Consider the following 16,936-nt stretch of genomic DNA (forward strand, 5'->3'; position numbering starts at 1 on the left):
TTTAGTTGCATTCTCTTCATTGTATGATTTCTATGTTTTGTTATCATTTCACAGCCTTGCTGAAAAACAGCTTATAGCTGATAGCAAGCTTTTTACCGTTATTGAATAAACAAACTCAACTCAACTCAAACCCCCTTTTTAATTATTTCTGCTGTTGGCTCCGTCATGATTGCATCATTTGGCATTCTCTTCGAGTTTTCTAATGATATATTACCTTGTGAAACGGACAGTATCTGCGTCAGCTCTTCAAGACGTTTAACCTTTCAGTTTATTTCGCACTTGTTTCGCTTTAGTGAATCGTTTTTCCTAGGAATGCTCGACATTTCACATTTCAATCACGTTCCACAATTTATGGCTCCAGCTCTTCGTTCTCCGTATGATATATCTGAAATATGTGAGTATCGAAGATAGGATGGCTTGTGTTATATAGATTTTTTTTTCATATCCAGAAATATGATGCATTTGATTCAAAATAAACGAAATGAGTAACTGCAACGAAAAATTCCGTTATCTTACTTTGATGTGAACTTTTATAGAACTATATCATTTTCCCTCAGGCAATGTAAGTTCCTGGAAAAATAAAATCGTAAACAAATATCTGTGGAGGAGATTTCTGGCTCTGACGTGAAATGAATCTCCCAAAATATAAATGCCGTTTTGATTTGAATTCATTGTTGCTAAAGTGTGAATGCACTTCATCTTTAAAAAACCCAACTACATCATGTTTCTTTTCTCGCACATCTTTATCATGAACTCGAGACACTACTATTGGACGTTTTCACTTGTACGTGATTCAAGAACATCCGATCTATATGTTCATTCTTTCCCTCGCTGCTGCTTCTTGAATTAGTTGTGTTTTGACAATCTGCTGCAAACTGTTTTAAAAATATTAATGTTAGATCGTATAATTTCGCTAATAAATAATATCTTTTCGCCTTTTGTATGTGTCCAACAAGCAAACCAACGCGAGTACCACATCCATTCTCTCTAAATGATATCACGTACAGTTCGGAGGAATGAACTAGATTCGATAGAATAAACAGAATACAACACAATATAGGATCTCAATATTGCAGTATTAAATTGGAGTTTATTAAATCCTCTGTGATGTATTGCAATACATTGTACTATCGACCAAAATGTATTGCATTGTACACGGGCATCATTTTTCTTTTCACGATTAATTCAATCTATAGGCAGTGTTGCCTGGTCGAAATAAAATCGGTCGGTCACAAATCGCGAGCTAGTATTGAAGATGAAAATTAGTCATAGATACAAAGCAACCGCCAAGTTGATTTCATATTCTATTGTATTCTATATGCTTTGAATTTTTCAGTGCAATAGAGTAATTGTCATAGTCACAGACAGAAATTGGGGACTAGAAAAAGTTGTATGTGTTTTATCAATGTCGTTCACAGAGTAGAAACGGACACATCCAATAAACAGGTAAAAGTCAGCAGAGAAACGGTGTTGTGATATATATATATATATATATATATATATATATATATATGTGAAGAAACAAATTGGTAATGAATTTTTGGCCAATAAGCATGAGTTTATTCGACTAAGTCGAATAAACTCATGTTTTATTTGCCAAAAATGCATTACCAGTTTGTTTCTTCATTTCTTCGTGGAGCCAATACGTGAAATCTCGATATATACATATATATATATATACATATATATATATATATATATATATATATATATATATATATATATATATATATATTATAATGGGCGGGTGATGCGCACTATAGCATCCCATATTCCTGTTTGCTCGCATACAGTTCTTCACGAGAATGATTATTTTTCTTTATTGGAATTCAATTCCGATCTTAATCGTTTGTTGCTACTCGTCTTCGAAAAATAATGTAGCATATACGTAGGTCTACGTGTGACGTTTCTTTTAAGTGGTAGTAGCAAAAGAAGTATTACGTAAGGCAGGTGGGCACTCTTCGAGCCAGCCTACGCCGGGGGCGTATTCTTGGTTTCTTTTCCTTTTGTTCTCCGTCAGCTTCGCTCGCCTCTTCACAGGAACAAGCGCCAAATAATAATTGTGCATGCATGCCCTTGTATGATATTGGCACTTAGGGAGTATCTTCTGTTTAAACACTACACGCACTGTTCGGCATTTCACAAAAGAGACAAGCTCCAAGATTTTCCATAAAATTCGACTTTTGAGAGGATTGATTTGACCAGGAATACATCTGTGTGTACTTCACCACTCAGACATGTACGTCAGCAATTAATAGGATGACTAAATCAGTTACTAAATAAGTAATACTCGCGCGATGCTGATTTGGTTCACTGCAAGGCAACATTGACACAATAGTTTAGCGGAAAGAGTCTGGTCGCATCAAACACTGATGCCACGTAGAGACTAGTCAGTGATGGATGAGCAATACTAATAGCTTCCAAAAGGTTGCACGTGTGTTTTCTAAAATCCGTCATTATGCCCTTTGTTTATTCTGAAGGAATATGTGTCTCCCTATGCATGTCCCCATGGCGGTGTGTTAAAAGGGCAAATCCATGTTCAAGATGACCTTGATGCGCAGACAAATAACAACAAAAAACGACCCAGAAAGCAATGAATTGTCGATAAAATCGCAAACAGAAATAACTATGTGACTTGTCCGACTCTGTCGGAGATGACATCAATTTTTTTAAAGCTCCCCCCGAAAAACAACAACAAAAAAAAAAAAAAAACGAAAAAAAAAACTTTGAAAACAATTTGTTGTTATAATCATGTGATAGCATCACAGAACAAAATCCATGCAATCGTGTCTGTACACACACAGCTTATTATGCCAACACTGTGTATAGTCTACGGGAGAGCTTGAGTTTATGTATATCCGATAACTCTACAGAGTTCCTATGCGTAAACATTAAAACTTTTCTTTTTTAAGTTTTCATGTTTGCACAATGTGACTCTGGAGGCTCTGTGATGGAGGCATGTTATGATACATCATGACTGGCGTTGGAGAGATCACACTGAGAAGCGATTAGTCTATTTACAGCATTGGAAATCTACTTGAGGAGGTTTCTGGTCGAGGGACTCATAGCTCCCTCGAAATCATTGATTTTAAACCCCTAGCTGGGAACATTCGGTATAATACCCCCAGCAAGTAAATCCATCATTTGCAATATTATATAGGTTAGCAGAGTAGACGTACTTTGAAAATGCTGCATGCCGTAAACTTTAATTTTCGTTGGTAGCCATTGTCGAAGCGTTTCCACCAAGCCTATATACAAAAACACATGCAGCTATCATAAGCACAGTAGGTATTGTAATTACACCCTTGGTTCTGCACTTTACGCAGCTTCGATGACGTTGTGTTTGCGCATTATTGAATTAAATTGAAATGGCGTTGTTTTCAGCAAAAAAACAAAACAAAACAAGTGCAAACAAACAAAAACAAAATAAGACAGTGAAACATGGCGGCCAAGCTGCTGAATGGTGTTCAACACACAAATAGACAAGAGATAGAATATATGAACTGAGAAAACTATATTATCAAAAGAAAAAAAAAAGGAAAACTATGAATAATCCGATAACATTATGATCAGCTCTTACAAACTACCAAATAAAATGACAACATTAAAAAATACTGTCAAATCTAACCCGTACATTGACTGTTAGATGTTTGTTTGTTTGTTTGTTTGTTTTTGTTTCAGATCTGTTGTTTATTCGTTTTGTTTATCTCCCTTTGAGATAACAATATTCGATGGGCATGATGGTAATTGAGTTTCAAGTCATAAAAGTGACATTCACTGTGTTTACTTATGGCGCGTTCCTTAGGAGGGAAAAATACTACCCGAAATTTATTGTATAAAAACTCTCTTCTGATCTCGCTCAACAACGTGATTTTGATTATGAATATTATTGTTCACATAGGCCTTCTCCTGATGAATTTTACAACATTTAAAACGGTGTCTGTAACATCCTCATGTATACTTTCAGATCATCTGATGACATGGACGTCCTAAAAAGAACTTTCAAAATTGCTCGAAAAAATGAATCTGGCCCCATGTTTGTGAACAAACAAATTGTACAAATTCATCATAGTAAGCTACTTCAGTGAATATCTCCATTTCCATTTCAATTCATTTTCAAATTTCTCCATGAAAAATACATCAAATGTAACAAAGTAAAACGACACATAACATCCAGCTAGGATGCACAATAAATTATTGTAAACATGTAGAACACGGTGGTCAATCTATGAAAGTTTAAATCTATAAGTATTAATTGCTATACCAAGTGCAACAAAACGAGACAGTCAACGGCCACACTATATACAGCAAAAACGACAGACATTATCAGTTACGCCCTGCTTGTTCACGTTATACGATATTATCGTTTGGTGTGAAGATTGGACACTCTAGACCTAGTTCTAGATCTAGGTTAGACCCCAGATGAATTCTCTACGGTTTATTTTGGATAAATTTTTGATGCTGAAATCGCTGGCTTTGAGCCATAGTTGGCGTCAGCGCAAGATTGATCAGCGCATTTTCTTGTTTACAATACATGTGCACAATGCGAATGCAAATTGCCAAAGCACGAAATACAACGGGAGCAATGACCTCATTCATGTAATATACCGGATTAATATTGCACGGATGACTGACCAATCAGATTAAAGAATTCACCCATCAGTAAAAAATAACTAGTAATATTACCTCACTGCTTCTCGCTCTCCCTTCCTCTCTCTCTTTGTCAAAAATGTGAATGTTTAAACCATTCTCATGAATATAGGTAAAGAGTTCTCTAAACACTTCCAAAAGTTGCATTTACCTGTGACAGTTGAGAAAGATGACAGCCCGTCGTCGAAACTGTCACAGGTAAATACAACTTTTGGATGCGTTTGGAGAACTCTTTACCTATATTTATCAACCATCCTCATGAACTTTTTTCGCATTCTCAAGAATGCATAGACCATAATGCTATGGCGTTAGCGGTTAGAGTTTCAGCGTGATTTCACCTGACCTTTCTATGCGTGACAAAATGTCATACCGGTAGATATATAATGAGTTTTATCATTCACACTTGCGAATCCACGATCTTTTATTGTAGTTACGATGTTATTCACAGTACAGATGTTTGCTACGATGTAGGCAAATCCCCCTACCCCCCCCCCCAAAAAAAAAAAAAAAAAAATCAACAACATCAACAACACATAAACAAATTTTATTTTGTGTCCGAAGTAGTGATGACAATTACACACATACAGCTCTTGAGGTTATTGATAATCAGGCCATACAATCTTGATGCTTTACTTCACTGTTGTATATACATTTCCCCCTCTCTCTCCCTCCCCCCCCCCCCCTCTAGCTCTCTCCCTCTCTCTCTCTCTCTTTCTATCTCCCTCTCTCTTTTTCTTTCTTGCTTCGTATATCTAAAGTCAAGGCAGTGTTGCCTTCATTCGGTAAACCATGTTAATAGCCGGTTTTAGGCCAAATCGCTACGGGCTGGTGGTGAAATTGGGTATAGTATCAGTCGGGTTTGTAGCACAAAAATATATGCGTAAAGGTTTTTCGACAGGTTTAAAAACGCTGGTCATTCTGCAGACCAAGTGTAACAAGAGCATGAAATTAATCACCCTTCTTCCACGGAATTAAACCAATCGAAATTATGATGGAAGGATAGATAAAGAGAGAAAGGGGGGGGGGATAGACATGATAATGTTTATAGTAAAGACCCCTCGTTTTAATAATGTTGTACTAAAGTAGCATGTGTGTTGTTGTTACTTCTCAACAACAACAACAACAACAACAACAACAACAACAACAACAACAACAACAACAACACCAACAACAACAACAACAAGTAAGAAGTCAGAAGTTATCCAAGCTATAGTATGCCCCAGGCTCTCCACTAACTAATGGAATTTACTTACACGATCACGTGTCCAAGCTAATTGCACGAAAGCCCTAGGACGAAAACCCAATTACCTAGATTGATAGCACCATGCTATACAGTGTTTGTTTGTTGCTTTCTTTTTTAATCCGATGATGTTTTCTTCATGGCATACAAATAGGCCGAACGGCTCCATTGGTAAAATCTCCTCATGAACACTAGCTCATTCACCTGAAGCAGTTTGTGTTGTGTGTTTTTTTTTCATCATATTTCCTTTTGTGGTTTTTGTTCATTTTTTTCTCTTTATATAAAGTGTTACAATCAGCAAGCCTATCAATGGGCAAAACAACACCGGAGACTATTGCTTCTGTTTTGATTTTTAACATCCTTAACTCTCTCTTTCCTCTGCAGAGGTTCTCACACAACCCCCCCCCCAAGAAAAAAAAACAACCAAAAAAAAAAAAAAAAACCAAACCAACAACAACAACAACATTATGCCAGTATTCGGATATTTCAATTGATAGATAAAATTCCCTCGTCCGTAAGGTAGAATTCTCTTCAATCGAGCATACGAAACCTGTTTTTCAGTGGGCAGGTGAGGAGAGTACATTTTGTAGGATGACATTCGTCACACGACTGTGGTTTTATTTGCAAATACTATACGCTCCTAGAACTCGGCAATGTAGTTGATCGGCTTACTGATATCCTCACCCTGCACAGCATCACCAACCCGAGACGACGATGCGTTCGAACTCCTCACCGGCTTCGAAATCGATCGACAACTTTACTCAATCATCGTCTCGCTCTGGGGCGGATTGATAAGATGGTTTGAATTACACCTGGAGAGTTTTTTTTTCCCGTCCACTTCTCCTGGCCTCAATTGTCCGACGAGTTTTGCCAAGGAGGCGCCTCACCATGCCGTCGGGTTGTTCAATGTTTTCTTTGCCTCTTCCTCGACGGAGGAATCGGGCCATTACATTTCGGAGCAGCTGATTTACTGTATATCACGCTAATCCAGGGTGCATTCGAAATCCAACAGAATTTTAAAAGCATATTTTTTTTTTCTCTGTCACAAAGCTTTATATAGGGTAGTCACATCTAGGACGTCCCATCCTCTTGTATTTCTCATTTTCTTCTTCTTCTTCCTCTTCTTCTTCTTCTTTTGTTTACCTGCTTCCATCAGGACAATGCATAAGTATGGTATCAAGAAAATATGGGTCAAACGTCTGTCACGTATGTTCCAATAATCATTTAGTCCGGTTTGCCATACGAGCTTGGAGCAATCATTAAATTCCCTCTCATTCCTTACAATGCTACCGGTATGTCTTAAATTGGCTAACATTGTTACTTTTATATCACTTTTAGCCATGTTCACCATGTTCACATGGTAACAATACCATCGATGATTGGTGTTATTGCTCCTATCAACTAGACGATGCCGTTAATGATATGGTGTTTTTCATCGCCAGTGACAACATCAAAATGCTCTTTGCCATGTTGGCACTTCATGAATTCTGAGACTTTGCAAATCACTAGATATTTGTTTTAATTGTCGATGTTCGTAGGTGCTCGGCAACAGACACTTGGCTGCTGGAAATTACAACTCTAGATCCACGATTTTTACCGTCAGAACAGGAAGAAGGAGAAATAGTTAAAGTGGGAAAGGGAACCAACGGCAGTTACTAAAAAAATAGGTGTTGTTGGGGTGACTGTGAATAATGGTATGTGGAAGAGTTGGAAAAGGAAAGAAAGGGGAGACTTTGTTGCCTATACCTCAGAATGCAACCGTCCATGCTTCACGAATTGCTGCAGATGTTACAATTTACTTATTTTTCATAAATTAATTGAGTGTCTGCTTGATTTGAACCAATGCAATTTAAGGGAAAAACATTCAGTGATCCATAATCAACTTTGGCAAAAAGCAATGTACAGGGCTTGTCAAGTTCGTCGCATAGAAGATATTAATTCGGGTCGCAATCTGCGACATTCGACTTTAGGACAATGTAGAATGATGCAATGGGCATAAAAGTAAACAACAATACAGCGTCTTCGGGATGGATTTGTTTGGTCGGGAAACAGTGGAGGAATGTTTTTGGACTGCAGCAGACATCACCTACAGTGACCACTTGACAAAGGGATAGCTATCAATCTTTGATTATTGTTTTACAACTCTATGGTTGCCGGTCACAAACCTCACGTCAAGGGTCAACAATTTCTGTTGTAGTATGACATTGTGCGCCCTATTTTCTTTGATTCTGCATCGACAAAAACATGTGTTATTGGAAATAAAATTCCATTTGAATTGAATTGAATTGGCAATTATTGCAAAAAAAAAAATACAACTGAAGTGGGGCACTAGCTATTCATGCCTTCTGACAACGTTGACCGTGCTTGTGCGGTATTCATTTTTCATTTATCAGCATTTTATCTGTCATTACATTGCTAACATTGACTCATGTAGCATTCTGGCTTAGAATAATTGTGGCGTGATACGTGAAAGAAAATAGCTGTAAAAGGGTATGCTCATTATTTTATTTCCCACAAATACGCGTGCGAACAATGGACAAAAGGTGAGAGTGAAGCTACGGCTCGCTTTTCTCATAGCGAAGGACAATTATATTATCATCAACTAATTCAAAACTCATACCAGGGGTGATTCAATTTTCTCCATCCCTTTTTCACATGGTTATATTATAATTATCACACAATTAGGGCGATCCAAATAAGAAGGTAATGTGTTCAAAGTTTTCATCCGTGAATAACCTGTGTCATTCCCATCAAAATTGATATTGTCTCGTAATAAGAGATAGGCAATGACTTTAATGGGGAATCGGGTCGTGGTTGCTGCATTGTTGATATTTTTTTTTATTACTGTTCTACAAAAATCAAGGGGAGGGTTTGGGGTTGATGACATCATCTTCAACGTTTCAGATTCCGGGGTTGCGACAAAGAGAGGCGAGGTGACTCAGTGGTTATAGCATATCTGCCTTAAAATCAAAATGGCGCGGGTTCGGGCTGGGGTTCGAATCTCACAGTGGGTCTAGTCGAAGCAAAACACTTTGTCTCTCGCTTAGGACATAAAATGGAGGTCCCGTGTGTCAGAGAGTCACAACTCATGCACGTAGAAAGATCCCGCTTCATTCATTCATTGCAAAGAGAATTAAGGGTGCATAACTCGGTGAAGTGCTCCGTCCCAATAACATAAAACAAACGCATATCCGACCAGCCGTCTTGTCTTGTATACAGATGGAAAATGAAATAAAAACAAAACAGAAACCAATAATATTTTTCGGTAAACCCGCGAAAATTTGATATTTAGTATATTGATATATCATTTTAAGCCATGGTCTGATAAACGTTCCTCCTTTCTATTCGTGTGAGATCACTGTATATTTGATTCAATAATATTTGAGCATCGTGCATAATCAAGCACTCTATCCAGCCTCATCTAAAAACAGTGATATCAAAAACCGCAATTTTGATGAGACTATCCGGTCATCGCCTGACAAGTGTCACATTGACATGTTGGTAAATCGCCGCTAAATTTCCTTTGTTGTTGTTGTTGTTTTTACATGAAATCGATAAGAATAAGCTGCTTGCTGTCTACCAACAACTAGAAACAATGACTTTTATCGGGGAAGAGTTTCATATTCCGCGTTTATTCGACTAAACAGGCGCTTTTATATTTGTGTGTACAAACCATTGGGAGATTTGTTTGATAACGATATATGTCATCATCCCCTCACATTCCAATATTGATGAGAGGTTGATGGAAGCATGTGAAAAATGGAAATTCTAGAACTTTCTCCTTTCTTTTTTTGTGCTTTGAACTTGATGCAACTCGGGGAAACCATGGGTTTAATTTTACTCTGTCTATTGTCATGATTGTTAGTCAATTTGAATATGACGTGGGTCTGCACTTTAACTAACTCTCAAATGTCACTAAAGTTGGAAGCAATGAAAAAGTACACACGGTCATCAACCTCCGTGGGAGAAATGGAGCATCTAACGCACTTATCCAACTCCATAGCTTTATTTTGAGAATTTACTCTAATTGTGCGCCCCAATAAATGCAGCCTTCAACAATTACTATGTTTGCAAACGTTAATATATACAGACGTCTTGGGAAACGGTATAAGTGATCTGATATATTTTCTCTTTTAGATGCGCCGTGTGGGGGGCGACCTCGACTCAAGACTGAACTGAATGGTTATTTTGTTAGGCATATTAATGGTAAAAACAGCTCACAGCTACTGCAGTATTGCTGAGTTCATCTTGATCATATCGAACCATTTCCATTTTCGGCAAAATGCCTGTTCAGCGTTTCGAGTTTTATTCATCTTATGTGACTTTGAAACGCAGGCGTAATGTTGGACAATGTCTTCAAATCTTTATACATGTATTTGAATTCATAGCATCTCCCACCCAGACACCTTCATAATGTGCTTATTTTCATCTCATCAGAATAAGGGATTTCATTGTGTGTGTGTGTGTGTGTGTGTGTGTGTGTGTGGGTGTGTGTGGGTGTGTGTGTGTTTGTGTGTGTCAGGACTCCTTGTATACCTTTCTGGCAATCTGAATCTTTATCCACTTTTTGAAATATCATACGCACATGATTACACACCAACGTATGGATGCATACGCATGGATAGGAATAGCTGTGTATAGTTTTTGATGTGAGGATTGTGTTTTTTGTTTGTATGTGTATATATATGTATATATATGTATATATATATATATATATATATATAATATATATATATGTGTGTGCTGTGTGTGTGTGTGTGCGTGTGTTTCTGTTTGTGAATTTGTAATACATGTAGTATGAATTTGAAAAAAATTCTGAATGTTAAAAAGTTAAAAGAAATGTGATTTAGCAACTCAAGTTAGAAGAATATGGCTGTTTAATTTTGGTTATATTCGCTTCATTGTGAATAATGATGCTGATGTCGAACGAAATTCGAATAAAGACCATCATAAAAAAGTGTTTGTGTGTGTGCGGTGTAGTTTAAGCCTAATAGTTTTATATGCAAGAAACTTCCCCTTGAATGATTAATTCTGTACTGAATTTGATTTGATTTAATTTGATTTGACTTGATATGATTTAATTTGATTTATTCTATGTATGGCATTGTTTCAAAATTACATAAGTTTTCAGCGATGTAATAAAAATTGTATATACAACTATGGCACTATCACATTTTTTTTTCTGGGATGAGTATCATTTCTTGGCTTGAGGGTATTTATTTAAGAGGTTTTTTCCCCCTCTTTGTAATATGCCTTTATACGTCAATGATTTCGATCATTATACTGTCGTATTAGTTTAGAAGAAAGAACATTTTATTATTGAACCATTCAATTACCATTGAATTACCATCATTGTTGTCAATAGGGTCTCTAGAAAGGAATCCTCATCCCATCCCCGAGACTCATTCCCCCTCCCCTCTCCCCTCCCTCATGTTTCGCGCTTCATTCATTCATTCATTCATTCACATTCTCACCTTTTCATCCCTCCTTTCATCTGAACTATAGCTATCCTCTTACCCTTAATGTCTCTCACACCACTCCGATGCGCCACACTATAGAACTACTCTCGCGGTCATCGCATTATTTACTATTCAATACGCATTCTGGGTAAAGTGAGTGCCAGCTACCTCGCTATCAGACGCTTCCTCTTTTTAATTGGCTATTTAAATTGTGCATTAATACTTCCACCACTCGAGGAAATCAGATTAAATTGATGACTTTCTCTTGGCCGAAGATCGTTCCCCGTATACGTGTTTTGTTTTTGCTTTAACTGTAGTTCTTCCTAAGGCAAAACGGGACAACATACAGTTCAAAGGTTTACGCATGCCACGTGACAACGCAAACCCAGGATGATTGGTATGCATGTAACTACGGAAGCCCCATTCGCTGCCACGCAAGGATAAAACTTTCAGTGTATCGATGGAGCTAACTGGCGGCCGCCACTTAATTATCGTTTAGCGATATCGATATCGATAATTATGTGGCGGCCGCCACTTAATTATCGTTTAGCGATATCGATAATTATGAGAAATGTCGGTATCGATAATTATGTGGCGGCCGCCAGATAATTAAGTGGCGACCTGCCAGATAATTATGTGGCGGCCGCCACTTAATTTTCTGGCGGCCGCCACTTAATTATCGTTTAGCGATATCGATAATTATGAGAAATGTCGATATCGATAATTATGTGGCGGCCGCCAGTTAGCTCCACTGAAAGTTTTATCCTGCGTGGCACGAATGGGCTTCTGTATATAACACGATCACGCGCCGACAAAAAAGTATACTTTATGGAGAAGAAAAGTCGACAGGTTGTTCCTCCTTTAGAACTGTTAAATTTGATATATTCTTTTTTTATCTTTTGTGCTTTTTCGTAGTTTATCTCTTTGTTTGCGTATCATTTCTCGAGTGCTGGATACATGGACACGTGCGTGCTATCGTTTAAAGGCATTATTTACTATTTGCAGATGAAACAAAACCCCAGCATTAGTGCTTCAAAATAGTTCTAAAATGTGAGTTTGGGATATAAACAACCTATGTAAAATCTTAATGATTATAATCAATGTTAAGCATTGTCAGATATACAAAATGTGAGCAATAGTTATGATACGATTGTTTCTAGACTAAACCGTCTACAGTTATGGTTTAGTGAAAAAAATAGTAATCTCTCCTTGTATTTCAGGATTTCTGACGAAATTTTTATATGGTAGGATGTTTTGTTTCACAATTGACCTACATATGCATCAAATGTGATAACTCGAACATCTTTTTAAATCACTGCTCCCAACGTTAAACAATACCTTTAAAACCCTCCTGTAAAATAAGCACAATGATACAACTATCCTACTCTGCCCAATCGAGAAACCTTAAAATAATGCTCAAAGGGAAAGTATCATGATTGTATAGCATTCGGTGATAAGATCTTTCACCCTTTGAATAGATGCGACTGTGGTGTTTTCAGTAATGTACTGTAATTTTTTAAAAAAATATTTATTATGTGTCCAGGTGTTTGCACCGTGTAGATCCATTTGTAGAATGGTATAAACGGTCTATCATTAATGTAGTGCTGATAACTGTCGATTTTTCATCACCCTACAAGCCGAAATTTACACGGGCAATGCATGGACTATGCAAATTTCGACTACGTCATTGCACGTATTTTGCGCCAAGAATTGTTATTATGAAAATATTGTCTACATGCGTATACCTTCTCTCAATACCATTGTTGGGTGATGGAGACTTAAAAAAAAAACTGTTCAAATGTCAAAATCAAATAATAAATGCACTCTAACAAGTGCATGTGTAAGGTACACGCACCTCCCTCTTGTTCTAAAGTTAGTTCTAAACTAAATTTATACTAATACGTTCGATTTACATAGTGATACCTTTGCGAATTCGTGCGATGTTCGTTATTCCGAGGGTTCGTTGATCCGAAAATGAAAAAAGTTCGTTTTCCGAAGGTTTGTCATTCGAAAACACATAGTCCGTTTACCTAGGGATGTTTGTTAATCCGAAAGCGAATGCAAAAATAAGTACTAACGAAAAATTATCTCGGTTTCGGATTGAAGAACCTTGGGATTGAAGAACCTTTTTTCATTTTCGGATCAACCAGCTACCAGAATAACGAAAGTGATTTCAATTTTTGATTAACGAACCTTGGAATAGCGAGCATACGGAATAACGAACTGTAACCGCGAATTCGGGCGATTGTGTTTCAATTTCCAATATTCCGCGCCCCGGACATTGCCCAACTGCTCGTCATCAACACCAATTTTCTCAAGACTTAGGTATGTGTTCATCTCATGTCACCCACGCGAAGTGTTCATGTGATAGGTTTAGGCAATATGACTTGTCTCAAATCAAATATCCCCGGAAAACTTCAAAATCTTGACAATGCATAAATCCACCGGACCAACGCATCTCGAACCAGAAGAAAACGTGTGATTTCGAGTGAAAAATGATTCCTTATTCTAAGTGGTTGCAGTTTCCTGACTGGATGAGGTTGCAATTGCAGTATTAATTTTCAGTACTGCGTCATCTTGTTGTTGTTGAAGCCTTCATTCAAATCACCCCATTCACCACTTACAAGCTACAAGAGGCTGATACTAAATTAGAGTCAGCTGGAAAGGAAAGAACTTGCACGTTCGAAACCACATATTGTCTGAATTGACGAGGAGCGCAATCAGCTGCGGCGAAAGGCTCACCACTGCCAATATACATGCACATACTGCCACTACGACTAAAAGCATCAACACCCCACACAAAATTGTGAACGCACAAACAACCCAAACTGAAAGACAAATCCACAAACAAATCGAAGCGAAAAGCTGCCGCATAATTATTATGATGCACCATTTCGTCTGTTGACAAAATCTTGTCAAATGAAAGTTGATAATTTCCTGGTTAACAATAAAGACGATACATTCTAACCTTGTTGCAGGAAAGTATTCATCATTTGCCTTACCAGGACATAACAAATTATTAACGTCATAAATAGGGTTATTTACAGGTAATATGAGTTGCGAGTATAACACTTACAGAATTGGGTATGCCGATGTAATTGGATTCACGTGGGATGTGCAGCGAAACAAAGGAGTATACTAGAAGTTAAGTACCTAACATTTCAGATATACCACTGAACGACAGCTAAATGGCTTGATGATGAATGTTGATGTGGCGAAATTGCAAATTATCGATAAATTGTCCTCCCACAGTTTCGATCCATCCCTACTTTCTTTGCATTTATTCATCCATCATTGCTCGCGCATCTTATCAGAGTCTTCTCCCATTATCTCCTTCTCTCATGGCAGGACTAGAACATATTCACGTAGCCTCATAAACCTTTTTCGTGAGGGAGACTGAAGTTTGTACAGTTGACATAATTTTTAGGTTATGTCTTCTTGTGTCTTTCCCTTCATCATTGAATAAAAGAAAATGCGTTCAACATTGAGAAACTTTATCATGAATGCACATCAATGTACGCTCACATAGAAACACACGTACATCTATCTATCTATCTATATATCTATCTATCATATATATATACACATGTATATATATATATATATACATAAACATATATATTCACATACTATACTATACACATACATTAATACATAATGATGATACCAACATGCAAGATCGAAAGCTATACTTGATGATGAAATAAGAAAGTAGTCAGCTTCCGATTTATATTATGATATACATTGTACCAGCATGATTGGGCTAGAAACATGAGAAATGGTTGAGCAAAGTCGAAGTGTGTTGCAAGCATTATTGTTGTTTTTTTAAGAATCGCATTCTAATCATTTTGCAATATAATAAGACTTACAAAGGCTCGAAATTCAGAAAATTCGGAACAAGAATAAACACATAGAGTATTACAAATACTTCTGAGACGCGTTCACAGACATCGTACGTTAATATACATATAGAGTATTAAATGATTTTAAGAACTTTGGCCTGAAATCACAAAGACTTTTACCAAGTCTCAGTTTGGATTTCGAGAAAAACATAGCACTATTCACGCAATCCTTCATTTCGTTGATAGCGTGGTTAACGCAATTGACAACCACTCTCATTTAATTAGTATTTTTTTGGACTTCTCCAAGACCTTCGATACAATTAATCATAACATTTTACTTTATAAGTTATCTCATTATGGAATACGTGGGAAGGCCTTGGAGTGGTTTAAGAGTTATTTAGGTAATAGGAAACAGTTTGTTACAATTAAAGATAATAATTCAGTTATAAGAGATGTCAAGTGCGGTGTTCCACAGGGTAGTCTTTTAGGGCCGTTGTTATTCATAGTTTATATCAATGATTTTTCTTCTGTTTCTGAAGTACTTTCTTTTATTCATTTTGCAGATGATACCACTGTTATCTTTGCTCACAAAGATGCTGATATTTTAGTCCAAAGAGTTAACACTGAACTGTTAAAAGTTACTACTTGGGTCAGGGCTAACAAATTATCATTGAATGTTCAAAAAACAAAATATATGCTTTTCAGTAACACTGTCGAGGTATTGAATTCTAATATAGTTTTAGATGATTTTAACTTAGAAAGTGTTTCAGACTTTAAATTTCTTGGCATAATTGTTGACAATAAACTCTCTTGGAAAACACATATTGATTATATTTGCAAAATCATTTCACGTAATATAGGTATATTAAACAGATTGAAATTTTATATTCCTCAAAAGTCATTACTTATGTTATACTCCACTTTGATCTTGCCTTATTTGAATTATGGAATTTTAGCTTGGGGAAATACTCACCAGACCCTTTTGAATAGAGTGTTGTTACTGCAGAAAAAGGCCCTCCGTATCATTTGTCATTCTCCTACACGTTCACATACAAATTTACTGTTTGCGTCTAACAAGTTACTAAAAATAAATGAGTTGTTTTTATTCAACTTAGGTCAATTTATGTACATGTTTAACAACAGTTTACTTACGTCTATTTTTGATTCAATGTTCCTAAAAAACCAATCATTTCACTCCTACCCCACTCGACGTTCAAATGAATTTCACTTACCTCCTTTCCGAACAATTTTAGGGAAAAATTATTTTACCCACACTGGTCCAAGCTATTGGAATTCTCTAAACCACGATATCAAAACAGCTCCCTCTTTGTATTCATTTAAACGGAAATTAAAATCTTTTCTTTTGCAATTTTACAATAACATCTGTAATGAATCGGATTAGCTTTATAAGTTCTTTATGCTGATACCCCCTTTGTATAATCCGCATAGTTGCTTTACATTGTCGCTCGTACTGGCTGACCATCACCAAGTTTGTGAATAAAGTTTCGGGTTGAATTAGGATTTTCTTCGAGATTTGCTCTCTATACGCTTATATGAGGGAGTTCTTTCCGTCTTGTCCCGTTTTTGTCTAAATTTTGTTTGCCATCGTCCAACCCCATGTATCGTTATCTCCGTTGTGCTAGTCTTGCTTCCTGTCGTAGCCTGTCTTTTGCGCTTAACTAGCCTCGTCGATGTCCCTTTGTCGCTTCATGTCTGTTTATATGTTAGTGCTGTCATTATGTGTT

Source organism: Diadema antillarum, unplaced genomic scaffold (assembly GCF_040938485.1).
Source record: "Diadema antillarum isolate AM-2024a unplaced genomic scaffold, OU_Dant_1.0 scf00000162, whole genome shotgun sequence".
Classification (NCBI taxonomy): Eukaryota; Metazoa; Echinodermata; class Echinoidea; order Diadematoida; family Diadematidae; genus Diadema; species Diadema antillarum.